The sequence below is a fragment of the Octodon degus genome, unplaced genomic scaffold (genome assembly GCF_000260255.1).
Source record: "Octodon degus isolate 3935 unplaced genomic scaffold, OctDeg1.0 scaffold00315, whole genome shotgun sequence".
Classification (NCBI taxonomy): Eukaryota; Metazoa; Chordata; class Mammalia; order Rodentia; family Octodontidae; genus Octodon; species Octodon degus.
The window spans coordinates 891,609-903,319 of record NW_004524891.1 but is presented as its reverse complement, the minus strand read 5'-3'; the positions used below and the strand labels follow the sequence as shown (position 1 = coordinate 903,319).

The window sequence follows — 11,711 nt, the reverse complement described above, 5'->3', positions numbered from 1 at the left end:
ATTCCTCCAGGTGGGTGTTGTTTGGATCTGGCTGCTGTGCTCCACTTCTTTCTGCTGCAGGTGTTAGAGTTGAACCCTTTGTGTCTCTCTGGGAAGATGTTCTGCTCCTGAATCAGCTGGGTGAGTCTTGCCTCTAGCCTCTTTGCAGGGAGTTCTGCTGAAGGGTTCCGTGCTGGGCCTGCATGCAGCCGGGGTCAAATGAGGATCCTCGGCCCCGGGTCGTCTCGCTCACTCGCCGGCCTGCGCTCTGGGTCTGTTCAGGATACCGCGGCCCGTTCCTCTCACTCACTCCCAGGGCCTGTGCAGGCCCTCGGTCCTCTCAGCCAGGCCCGGGGTTGTCTCACTCAGTCACCGGGCCTGCGCTCTGGGTCTGTTCAGGATCCCGCGGCCCGGGTCGTCTCACTCCCACACTACAACTTTGTGTGATATCCTATCCCCAAACTGTTAGAAGTGCTGGTCATATATGTGCCATTCCAGGATTTTTTTAATGTTTTATTTTTAGTAATTCTTATCATGAAAACTTTTTCTTAGTTGATATTTTTGTATATATTAACCTAATCAAATACTGTGTGAGTACTCTGAATTGATCACAGACATGTGATACACTACATTCTGGCCTCTTAATTGGACTCAGAATCTAATTTTAATTTCTGAATATTATTTTGAAATATTTAATTTTGAATTAATTAATATTTAATTAATTTTCTGAACTTTAATTTTTGCTTTATGATTTATACTGTTTCTTTGATTTATAATCTACTTATAAGACATGGTATGATATTTTCTCCTAGTATTAGAAACTTAAAAAGTGTATTTCCATTTTCCATTGACTTTATATTAGTTATTCCTTGTCCTTTACACACACACACACATACACACACAAACACACATGAAAAAATAAGTATATAACCTGACATAAGATACTGTTTTGTGGAAATCTTCAATGACCTTTTATTTTATTTTATTTTTTATTTTTGGCAGAACCGGGGATTGCACTCAGGCTTGCCAGGGAAGCGCTTATTCTACTGCGCCATCTCCCTGGCCCTTCAATGACCTTTTAAATGGGTTCATCTAATATAATTATATTTTACATAGTCCTACATAACGACCATTTTGAGAGCTCTTTATTCTTTATCCAGGACCATATAGCAACTTCTCTTACCTTCTGGATTATGGTCTTTGTTATTTTCTATATGCTATTTCTAGAGGTATTAGAATATTTTGAGTTCGTACAACTGGAAAATATTTTACTTTTACTTTTCAAAGGTATATTTGCTAAGTATAAATTCAATGAGGACAGATCTTTTTTTTTTTTTTTTTCAGTCCTTTGAATAAATAAGTCTAGTTTCTTACCCACGTGCTCTTTTTTTTAATGTGGAATAAGATGCTATTTAATTTTGTTCTTCCATAGCTAATATTTTTTTCTATGTATATGTTTTAATGATTTTCTTTTCAATTAGTTTTGGACAAATTCAGTTTTATGTATCTTGGTATGACTTTATTCATATTTCTTGTGCAAAAGGTTCATTTTTCTTGGAAATGTGCTAAAATTTTAACTAAATTCTGAAATTTTAAATCTTTAAATATTTACTGCCTACCCCCTTCTACTTTGAGAATTCTAATTATATGAATATAAGTTTCTCGATTTTGGCACAGAGAGAACTATTATATGACTGATCTGTAAACTCTTCTTCATGTTTGTTTGTTTGTTTATTTATTTATTTATTGGCAGAACTGGGGTCTGAACTCAGTTGCGCTTGCCAGGCAGGTGCTTATTCTACTGAGCCATCTCCCTGGCCCCTTCATGTTTATTTTAGACAATTTTTATTGTTATATTCATTTAAGTTTGTAAATAATTTTTTACAATGTGCAATCTATTATTAATCTCATGTTATGTATTCATTTCAGAAATATTTTTCTAAAATTAAAAATATTTCTTAAAAAAAAAAAGAAAGAAAAAAGTTGTACCACAGTGATATATGTACACCCATCTTTATAGCAGCACAACGTGTAATAGTTAGATCTTGGGAATAAGCCGAATGTCCATCAACCAAAGAACGGATGTGGTCTTTTTATACAATGGAGTACTACTCAACCAGAAAGAAGGATAAACTGGAGACTTTCATAGGTGAATGGATGCAACTCAAGACTATACTCATGAGTGAAATAACCAGACACGCACATGCAAACATCATCATATTGTCTCCCTAGTGTGAGAAGCTGAAAGAGTAAATAAGATTCAAAATGCACAACAGAGATTGTAAAATGGGAAGAAACTGTTCAAAAGGAAAGAACAACTGGGTTGAGGGAAAGCAGAAAATAAGGAAGGGAAAAGCCAAATTATTTTATAATTATAAGTATATATATACATATACACACACACAAAAGATAGTTAAGATAGTTAAACTACTAATTTCTCTTAGTTCATTGAAAAGAAATGTTTGTGCTAATATTGTTTGGATGGTTAAATGCCTGGATCTTGTACTCTGAATAACTAATTTAAATAGAATAATAAGCAATGTACTAATGACTGCTACACTATTATCTTGTTTTGAAATTTTTTCTCTTTACAATACACAACAAATAAATAGAAAGGAAAAGAACAGACCAGACGCAGCTCCCGACATCAGAGTGCATTTACTGTCACTATGGTCTCCACTACAGGACAGACAAGTTAGGGTCTTAAAGCCTTAGAGTTCAAACGGAGCTCAAAAGCAGTGGGAGTTTTCAGGGAGAAACTGGAAGGCATAGAGAGGACAAGGCTTTTTGTTTGCTTATTTTTGAGATAAGGTCTCCCTGTGCAGTTGGGCTGGTCTTGTGCTCACTTTTATACTCCCCAGGCTGGTCTTGAACTGGCAGTTCCTAAGTGCTGGGATTACAGGCGTGGGCCATCACGGCATGTGGGGCCTGGGATTGAATTTTGGACCTTGTGCTTGCCAAACAGGCACTTATGCCTCTTAGTTATCTCCCCATCCCTGAGAGGCAATGGTTGAGCTGGTGTGCAGCCACCTTATTGGACAGGCTCTCTTGGTAGGATTGGAACAGGTACAGAACAGCACTGAGGCACGCAAAGAGAGAGGTGTGAGGCTTCAGGAAGGTAAAATCATACCTAATTAATATCTCAGGGATTCTTTTGAGGAGTAGAAATTTATGTGACTGAAAGTGAACCAGTCAATATAATCTGTTTAGGCTTTTAAGAAAAAAAGGCTCTGACACATCAAAGACTATTTTTAAAAAGTGAGTCACCATGAAATTGAGAGAAAAATTGCTGTGGCATACCAGCAAAACAAAAGGCACTTGGCTGAAGATCAGCACCCACAGGGAGACCAGGAAGTCTGGCGGGAGCTGGCACTCCGAGCTGCTGCCCTCCTGAAGGTTGCGAGGGGACATCGCTTACACACCTGCGTGTGGAGAGGAAGCCAACAGACTAAGGCCAGAGCCAGGCACGAGTTGAAACAAGGGTGAGGTGCCAGCAGCAAGGTGTGAAACTTCTGGGCCACGGAAAGTGTACAGCTGCCCTGGCCCGAGAAAAGAAGCTGAAGAAGGGAAGATAAAGGATAATGCTGCGAGGCCAGTGTGAGCAGCCCTTGCACAGAGTTCAAGTGGAAGACGGCCCAAGAACATGATCTGGGAAGCCGATGGGCAGACTCAGCCCAGGGAGGGGCATTTTTAGGACAAGGGGCGAAGAGGCTACCCACAGACCCAGTGTGAGTGCTCAGGGATGGAAAGACTCAGTAAAGATCACTGAGGGAACAGTGAAGGAGAAAGCCATTGACCTGAAAGAGGCTGAGGACAGGGTCATGCAAGTGCCTGACGACAGTGACACTCCAGGCAAAGTTTGAGCTCAAGGGAGGCCACCACAGTGCTGCTATGTGAGTGAGCACTGCTGTTCTTTCCAGTGTGACTTTGGGCCTTATTTCCTTATCTGCAGAAAGAATAATATAAATCCAAAGTCTCCTCTGAAATCTTAAAACTACAGATAACAGATATGAAAATGTTCAGCCTTTAAAAAAGTAAAAGAAAGTCCAGCCAAATAGCTCAGCAGATTAAAGTGCCGGCAAGCAGGCACAGGGGCTGGGAGTTCAATCCCCCGGCCTGCCGTGTTGCCCCGCCCCTGGGGTGCGCTGAGGTGGCAATTGAGACAGGGCATGGTGTCATGCACCTGAAAACCCCTCTTGGGAGGCTATAAACAGGTGGATCACTAACAGTTCAATCTAGTAGTAAGATCCTGAACACCCCGCAGACCTTTCCCTAAAAAGAAAAAAAAAAGTAATAGACTACTGCACAAATGACATATTACTTAACACACTGCCCCCATGATGCTCTAGGTGGCATCTTATAATTATTCATATTTGTTCCATGAAATAAAATCTTAAAATGAATTCACATCATTTCAGACCAGATTTCACAGCCAAATGAGTTTTAACACCTATCTTTTTTTTTTTTCATTTTTTACATTTTGATTCAGTATCTCACTATGCAATTCAAGTTAGCTATACACTCACTCACTTTGTAGTCCAGGATGGCCTTGAACTCGAAGCAGTCGCCCTGCCTTAGCCTCCCAAGTACTGTGATTACTTAACACCAATCTTTTGGGGGGGAGACTGTTAAAAATGTTTTAGAGTTCATGTTTACAATGATAGCGGACTTTGACTACAGCCACTTCCTAAGGCTGTGTAAGGATGAGAGGATTTAGCCTACGTAAGGTGTGTGCTATACTGAATGAGAGCGTGGTAATGCTGCTTGGAAGGCTCTCATTACCTTCACCCTCGTCACCTCTGCTGGTGGAATGGCTGGAGTGAAAGAGCGAGGGCTAAGGAGGGAGGCAGACAGAAGAGAGAGACAAGGTAAATCAAGGCAGGAAGGGGTAACTTTGAATACAATATGAGAAGTTTAGATTTCATCAGGCAGAAGTTGAGAGGGAAGACTCTAAAGATAAATTATTATTTCAGTAAAACCACTCTGGAGGTAGAGTGACAAGATCAGGATGTGTTAGGAGAACTTCCTGCTCAGCATGAGGGAGACATTCAGGGCTAGCTAGCATGAGACTGTGGGGCAGGGGATGGAAAAGAGCAGCAAGGTGCCAGAGGGAGGATCTGACTGAAAGTAGGGTGGTAACACTGAGAGAAAATGACATCATAGAATAAAAGAAGTAGAAATATTACAGGAATGGCTAGGTGGTGATAGTTTTAAATGTAACAAAGGAAAAGTGAAGATAAGGTTCAAAGAGTATACACTTTGGTGCTATGGCTCATCCAGTTTGTCCTCTCCATACTCCTGTTGCAGTTTAACCCCCCACTGTGAGGTAATAAAAGGGTGCGACCATCTGAATACAGTGGGAAGCCTTTGGGAAGTGATGGGGTTAGCCAAGGCATCAGGGTGGAGCCACCGTGATTGAAACCAGTGGCTTTATAAGAAGAGGGACAGAAACCAGAAATTAAATACGCACGCACATTCCCAGTCTCTTGATGCTATGTGATGCCCACAGCTGCCTTGAGCCTGGGCCAGCAAGAAGGCCACCACCAGATTCTGCCATTTGACTTGGACCTTGGGCCAGAACCCTGAGCCAAAATAAACATTTTCTCTTTGTAATTTACCAATCTGGGGTATGATGTTACTAGTAAAAGAAAGTGACATCAGATATCTGGATTTGGCAATTAGTCACAACTGGAGATCTCACAAGGAAGTTTAAGTAAATCCGTAAGGATGAAAGCTACACAGCTCTGATGCCACCAAGGAGCCAGGTGAACCAGTGAAAACGCAGCTACTGACTTTAGTAACAAGTTAGGTTTTTAGCAACCACTGCCATTGACTGTGGGACCTGGGGGCGTGGGCAGGAAGGTAAGGAGTGTGCTACCTGCTAGACCTGTCTTCCCTGGAAGATGGGAGGGGGTCCTCAGCTACAGGAGAGAAAGAATCAAGTCAAAAAGAGCAGATTTTAGCCGGGAGTTGGAAATTTTTTTTTGTAAATGAGCAGTAAATATTTTAGGCTTTGTGGGCCAAACAGAATCTCTGTAACAAAACTTGGTTTTTCCTGTTTTGCTTTAAAAACTTTTTAAAAATGTAACAACATTTTAAGTGAGGCCGCACAAAAGTAACTGGGCTGAACCTGGCACAGGACTCATAGTTTGCTGACCCTGGTTTAGTTTACATATATACTTCTGCCGCAGTCCCCCCAAATGATAGATTTGTTTACTGTACAGCAGCCACATACAAGGTCAAAGAGAACAGGAGAGGAGACAGCAGAAGCAGCTTGGAAGTTAGGAAAGAAGCAAGTAGAACCCAGCAAACCCAAGAAAGCTCAATCCTATACTGTACTTTAGTAGAAAAGCTGAGCTGCAATGTGCAGTACACACGGACTCCCTTCCAAAAATCTCACCTACCCTTGAAGTTGGGGTGAAGATGACAGTGAGATGATCTTGAATATGAAGCGCTACTAGCCACAATCACAAGCCATTAATTAGAGCACAGTGCCTTATACAGAGACAGGAAACCAAAATAAAGAAAAAATTAACGCAACATGGAATGACACAAAATACACAATGAGATACAACTTTAAAAATGTTCAAACCATTAGCAAAAAAAAAAAAAAGTCCTAAAACAGGTAAGAAAATCATTTAAAAGGTACATTCAGTGAATAAGAACAAAAGATGTGAAGGTTTAAAAAAAAAAGCAAGCAAATTAGGTGGAAAAATTAAAAATGAATGCCTCTTGGAAACAGGAAAGCACATAGTGGCAGTGACAGGGAAACACGTTGTTGCTGGTAACAAGCCTTGCTGAATGGTCTGTCCAAACTCTGCACATGTGTAACTTTCAATAAAAACTACAGTAACTTGCCTGAGATGACACAGTCTACAGCAGTGGTGCTGGGGCTTCAAGTCTAAAAACTGATCTGGCTCCTTGACATGTATATTATCTGTCTGCCAGGAGGGCTAATGGAGCGTCTTTTGTAAAGCTAGAGGTGTCATGTTTGATCACATTCTGTTCAATGTCTTACCAAATACTGTTTTGCATTAATTTAGATTGTTTCACTTATCCAAATATCATCTGTCAAAAAGAATTAATCTAGAGTAAAAGATAATCAAAAGACTAAGCAACAAAATGTGTGAACTTATTATTCTCAGATGCAATGTGCTATAAAAGGCATTTTTAGGATAATTGGGGTTTACAGACTGGATAGTAGAAGACATGAAGAAATTACTGTTACATAAGATAACCTAATGGTTTTTAAAAAAAGATCTGTATATTAGAGAAGGATACTGAAGTGTTTATGGGCAAAATGACACAATGTCTGGGGTTTGCTTTAAAAATCCAAATAATAAAAAAGATAAGAATGTCTCTCAAAGTAGGACCTGTATAACACATATGTGTCAGAGATCTTTGGACAGGATAAGATTCTTAAGTCATTTGCCATATGACATTCCTTCCTTCATCTGGGAAAAAGATGCACTCCACAGACTACCGTTAAGAGCGCATGGGCCACTCCGCTAGGAGGAGCTAACTTAGCTAACACAAAGAGGCAACAAAAAAGCCTCTCGGCTGGGTTTTGTATTTTGTCCTAAGAAATTTTTCTATTTAAATAAAGAGGGTGAGAAAGGCCGGCCAAATAGCTCAACGGATTCGGGGGGGGGGGGTGTTTGACTCCCCGGGCCTGCCATGCTGGCCCCACTCCCAGGTCTTGCTCAGACTTCAACTGAGACTGGGCGTAGTGGCGCAGGCCTGTAATCCCAGCTTTTCGGAGGCTGTAAACCGAGAATCACTACAAGTCTGATGTAGTAGTGAGACCCTGAACACCCTGTAGACTCTACCCTAAATACAAAATCAATATATAAAAAGAGGGCGCCTTTTGCCTCCTTGTACCTCTGGAAGCAACATGGGTCACCAGCAACTCTACTGGAGCCACCCGAGGAAATTCGGCCAGGGCTCCCGCTCTTGCCGCGTCTGCTAGAACCGACACGGTCTGATCCGGAAATACGGGCTGAACATGTGCTGCCAGTGTTTCCGTCAGTACGCGAGGGACATCGGCTTCATCAAGTTGGACTAAGTGATCTTCCTTCGATGGATTATCCAGGCCATACAGATGCTCAATGAAAGAGACCATGCAAACTCTTTGTACATAAAATAAAAATTTTAAAAGATTAAAAAAAAAAAAAAAAAAAAAAAAAAAAGGTGAGAGCGGGCACGGTAGTGCACATCTATAATCCTAGTACTCAGAAGGTTGAGGCAGGATTACTGAGAGTTTGAGGCCAGCCTGGGCTATAAAGTGAGTTCAAGGCTAGCCTGAACTGCACAGTGAAACTCTGTCTCAAAAAGACTAAATAAATAAATAAAAAGATGCACAGCTCTGAGTGCTCTAACGGAGACTGAGTTGTAGGCAGGTGACCATCACCGGTAACCATCTGAAGCGCCAAGAGTAAAGGCAGCTGGGTGTGGCAGCCATCGGTAATTACAGCACGTGGGAGACTGCTGAGGTGGAACCACCGAGAGTTTACAGCTAGCCTGGATTATACTGGGAGAGCCCGTCTCAAGAACAGCAGCAAAGAGTGGAAGGCAAGGGGAGAAATGGGCCCGCACAGACTGCAGGGAGATGATGATGCGGCAGCTTTGGAAAACAGTCCGGTAGTTCTAGTCTTCAAGTTAAAACCAGATACCACATGACTCAGCAATTCTACTGCTAAGCAGATACTTAAGGGAAAAGCAAACACTATGCCACCAAACATTTGCACACTACTGTTCATAATATTTCTGGTAGTGCACATCTATAGTTAAAAATGTGAAAGGCTGAGGCAGGAGAATTGCAAGTTTGACCTCAGCCTGGATAACTTAAAGAGACCCTGCTGCAAAAGAAAACACAAAAATAAAAATAGAAAAAGGTGGGCCAGGGATATAGTTCAGTGGCATAAGCACCTGCCTTGCAATCAGACAAGTCCCAAACTTGCTCCTCAGTACAAAAACAAAAAAACCACAACCAAACTAAACCAACCAAACAACAACAAATATAAAAGGAGGACTGGGAATGTAGCTTAGTGGGAAGGCCCTGAGTTCAATCCTCAGCACCACCCCCTCACTCCTCACACATACACAAAGTGGAAGGAATCTAAATATTCAGCAATTGGCTGGGGATGTGGCTCAGTGGCAGAGCTCTTGCTTTCTACATACAAGGCCCAGGGTTCAATCTACAGCACCACAAAAAGAAAGAAAGAAAGAAAGAAAGAAAGAAAGAAAGAAAGAAAGAAGGAAGAAAGAAAGAAAAGTATTAAATTGTATGTTTATGTAAAATATTTAGCAAATGGATGAAATGTGGTATTATCCTATAATGGAATATTATTTGGCCATAAAAAGGAAGTGGTGATATACTTAGGTTCTATTAAGAGTAAATCCTGAGGAGGCCCTGGGCTAGGGAGATAGCTCAGTAGAATAAATGCCTGCCTGGCGAGCACAGGGTCCTGAGTTCAATCCCTGGTACCACAAAAAAAAAAAAAAAAAAAAAGTAAACTTTGAAATACTATGCTAAATAAAAAAGGCCAATGGCAAAGGTTACATACTATATGGTTCCATTTACTGTAAACATAATGCCTAGCATAGACAAATCTACAGTGACAAAGTAGACTGTCACTGCCCAGGCCAAGAGTGTTTGGGAGAAAATGGGACATGACTGCATACATCTATAGGATTTGTTTTAGGTTAATGAAAATGTTTAAAAGTAATTGTTCTGGTATTTACATAACTGGCAATATACTAAAATCAACTACATTTTGATCTTTAAATGATGAATTATACGATATTTAAATTATACTTCAAGAAAACTGATCTACAAAAAGAAAAAGAAAAAATGAGCGGCAAATGAGCTACTCAACCTCCAGGAAAACACTCACCATGCTGTGGTCATGGGCTGACCACGGACGATCTTTTCTAGAGAGAGAGGGATTGAAAGGAGCCCATAGACGCTTAGTATTTAATATACATTAAGGGCAAACTAAAGGAGATTTTGTTAAAAACCAAACCTTTTGGTTTGTGCCTTTGATATTCTTGATCTTTTATTTAGTTACAGATAACATTTTAAAAAATTAGGGCTGGGCAAGAAGGGAACTTCCCCAAATCTCTGCATTAGAATGCTTGCTAATTCAATAACTAAACTTCTGTGATCCCTCAAGAATATGTTGCAAACTGGAGGCTTACTGATGTATCAAGTGAAACCCACAGGGTTTTTAGAAATTTTTAAATTTGTTAATGTTTATAAGTCAAGAGACTTCACATAAAAAACTGTATTTCCAGTATCTCTGAAAATAAGGGGGATTCTGGCAATAGTGAAGTATGTTCCCCTTCTTCAGCAATAAATTATTCTTATAAACCAATATCCAAGGTATGGGTGGAAAAGGTTAGTTTGCTCCTGCTCTAAAACTAAGGAAGAGAACGTTACAGACGCCGACAAAGACGCCCTGGTGGATCCAGAGGCTGAGGCTGGAGGTGGGGGACAGACGGCTTTGTGGCTGCCCTGAGGACATCGCTCACTGAGGAGGGTGTCTCCTCTCACCACTCTCTCTCTCTCATGGCATCTCCATCTTCTCCGCAGCAGAAGACCTAACTGAATACAGCATTTGCCTGTGTTTAGTGTCGGCTTTTGAAACTAGATTGAAAACTTAAAGTGACAGAATGTGTTTTTCATAATATGGAAGTCTCCCCTTACCCTCAGGTTCACATGCCCACGGTTAACTGCAATTTGAGAATAATTAATGGAAAATTCCAGAAGTAAGCAACTCATAAGTTGTCTGTGTGGTGCAGTTTTGTTTTGGCTTAGTGTGCTTTGTTGCAGTGCTGGAGACCACATCCAGGGCTTCCTGCAAATGGGTAAGAGTTCTGAGCCACATCCCAGCCCAGCAATGCATAATTTTAAACTATAAGATGAGTACTCTGATGAGTTCTCCTGCATCTGGTTCCATCCCTGCTCTGTTCTGCCAGGAATGTGAATTATCCTATGTCCAGCATATTCTCACTGAGTAGGCTACCCGCCCACCAGTAACTGAGCTATCTGTCCTGATGATCAGATTAACTGCTGCAGAACTATAGTGCGCAAGTTCAAATAACTCTTTTAGTTTGCAATGGTCCTGAAGTCCAGAAGTAGCGATGCTGTCAATTTTATCACAGGATGCTATTATAATTGTTCTACTTTATTATGAGTTTTACTATCTATTACTGTACCTGATTTACAAATTAAACTTTATCATAGGTATGTATTTATAGAAAAAACATAGTATAGGGCTGGGGAGATGGCTCAGTGGAATAAGCGTTTCCCTGGCAAGCACAAGGGTCTAAGTTCAATCCCTGGTTCTGCAAAAAAAAACAAAAAAGAAGAAGAAAGAAAGAAAAAAACAGTATATAAAGGGTTCAGTATTATCAGTGGCTTTAGGCAACCACTGGGTATCCAGGCACATATCAGCCACAGATAAGGAAGGACAATTCACTGAGTACAATACCTATCACAAAGCAGGCACTCATAAGTATTTACTGAATGATGAATGAATGAATGAATGAATGAATGAATGAATGAATGAATGATGAAGCAGAGTCTGGAACCAGGCAACTGTTTGGAAATCAAAACCTTAGTGCTCCCCTTTTCACTGTAAATGGAAGAATCAAATGCTGTATGGCATTGCCACAACCTTTTAACATGTGTGTTTCAGAATGTCCATAACTCGGGGGGGGGGGGGGGG

At 40.8% G+C, this 11,711-nt stretch overlaps 1 protein-coding gene and 1 pseudogene across 2 annotated transcripts in view; one reads left to right on the top strand and one right to left on the bottom strand.

Annotated features, from left to right (window-relative positions):
* The window catches only part of St3gal3 (ST3 beta-galactoside alpha-2,3-sialyltransferase 3), a 252,926-nt gene that overhangs the window by 160,795 nt on the left and 80,420 nt on the right, over positions 1–11,711 (bottom strand). The window lies entirely within an intron of this gene.
* LOC111814433 lies at positions 7,848–8,143 on the top strand (annotated as a pseudogene).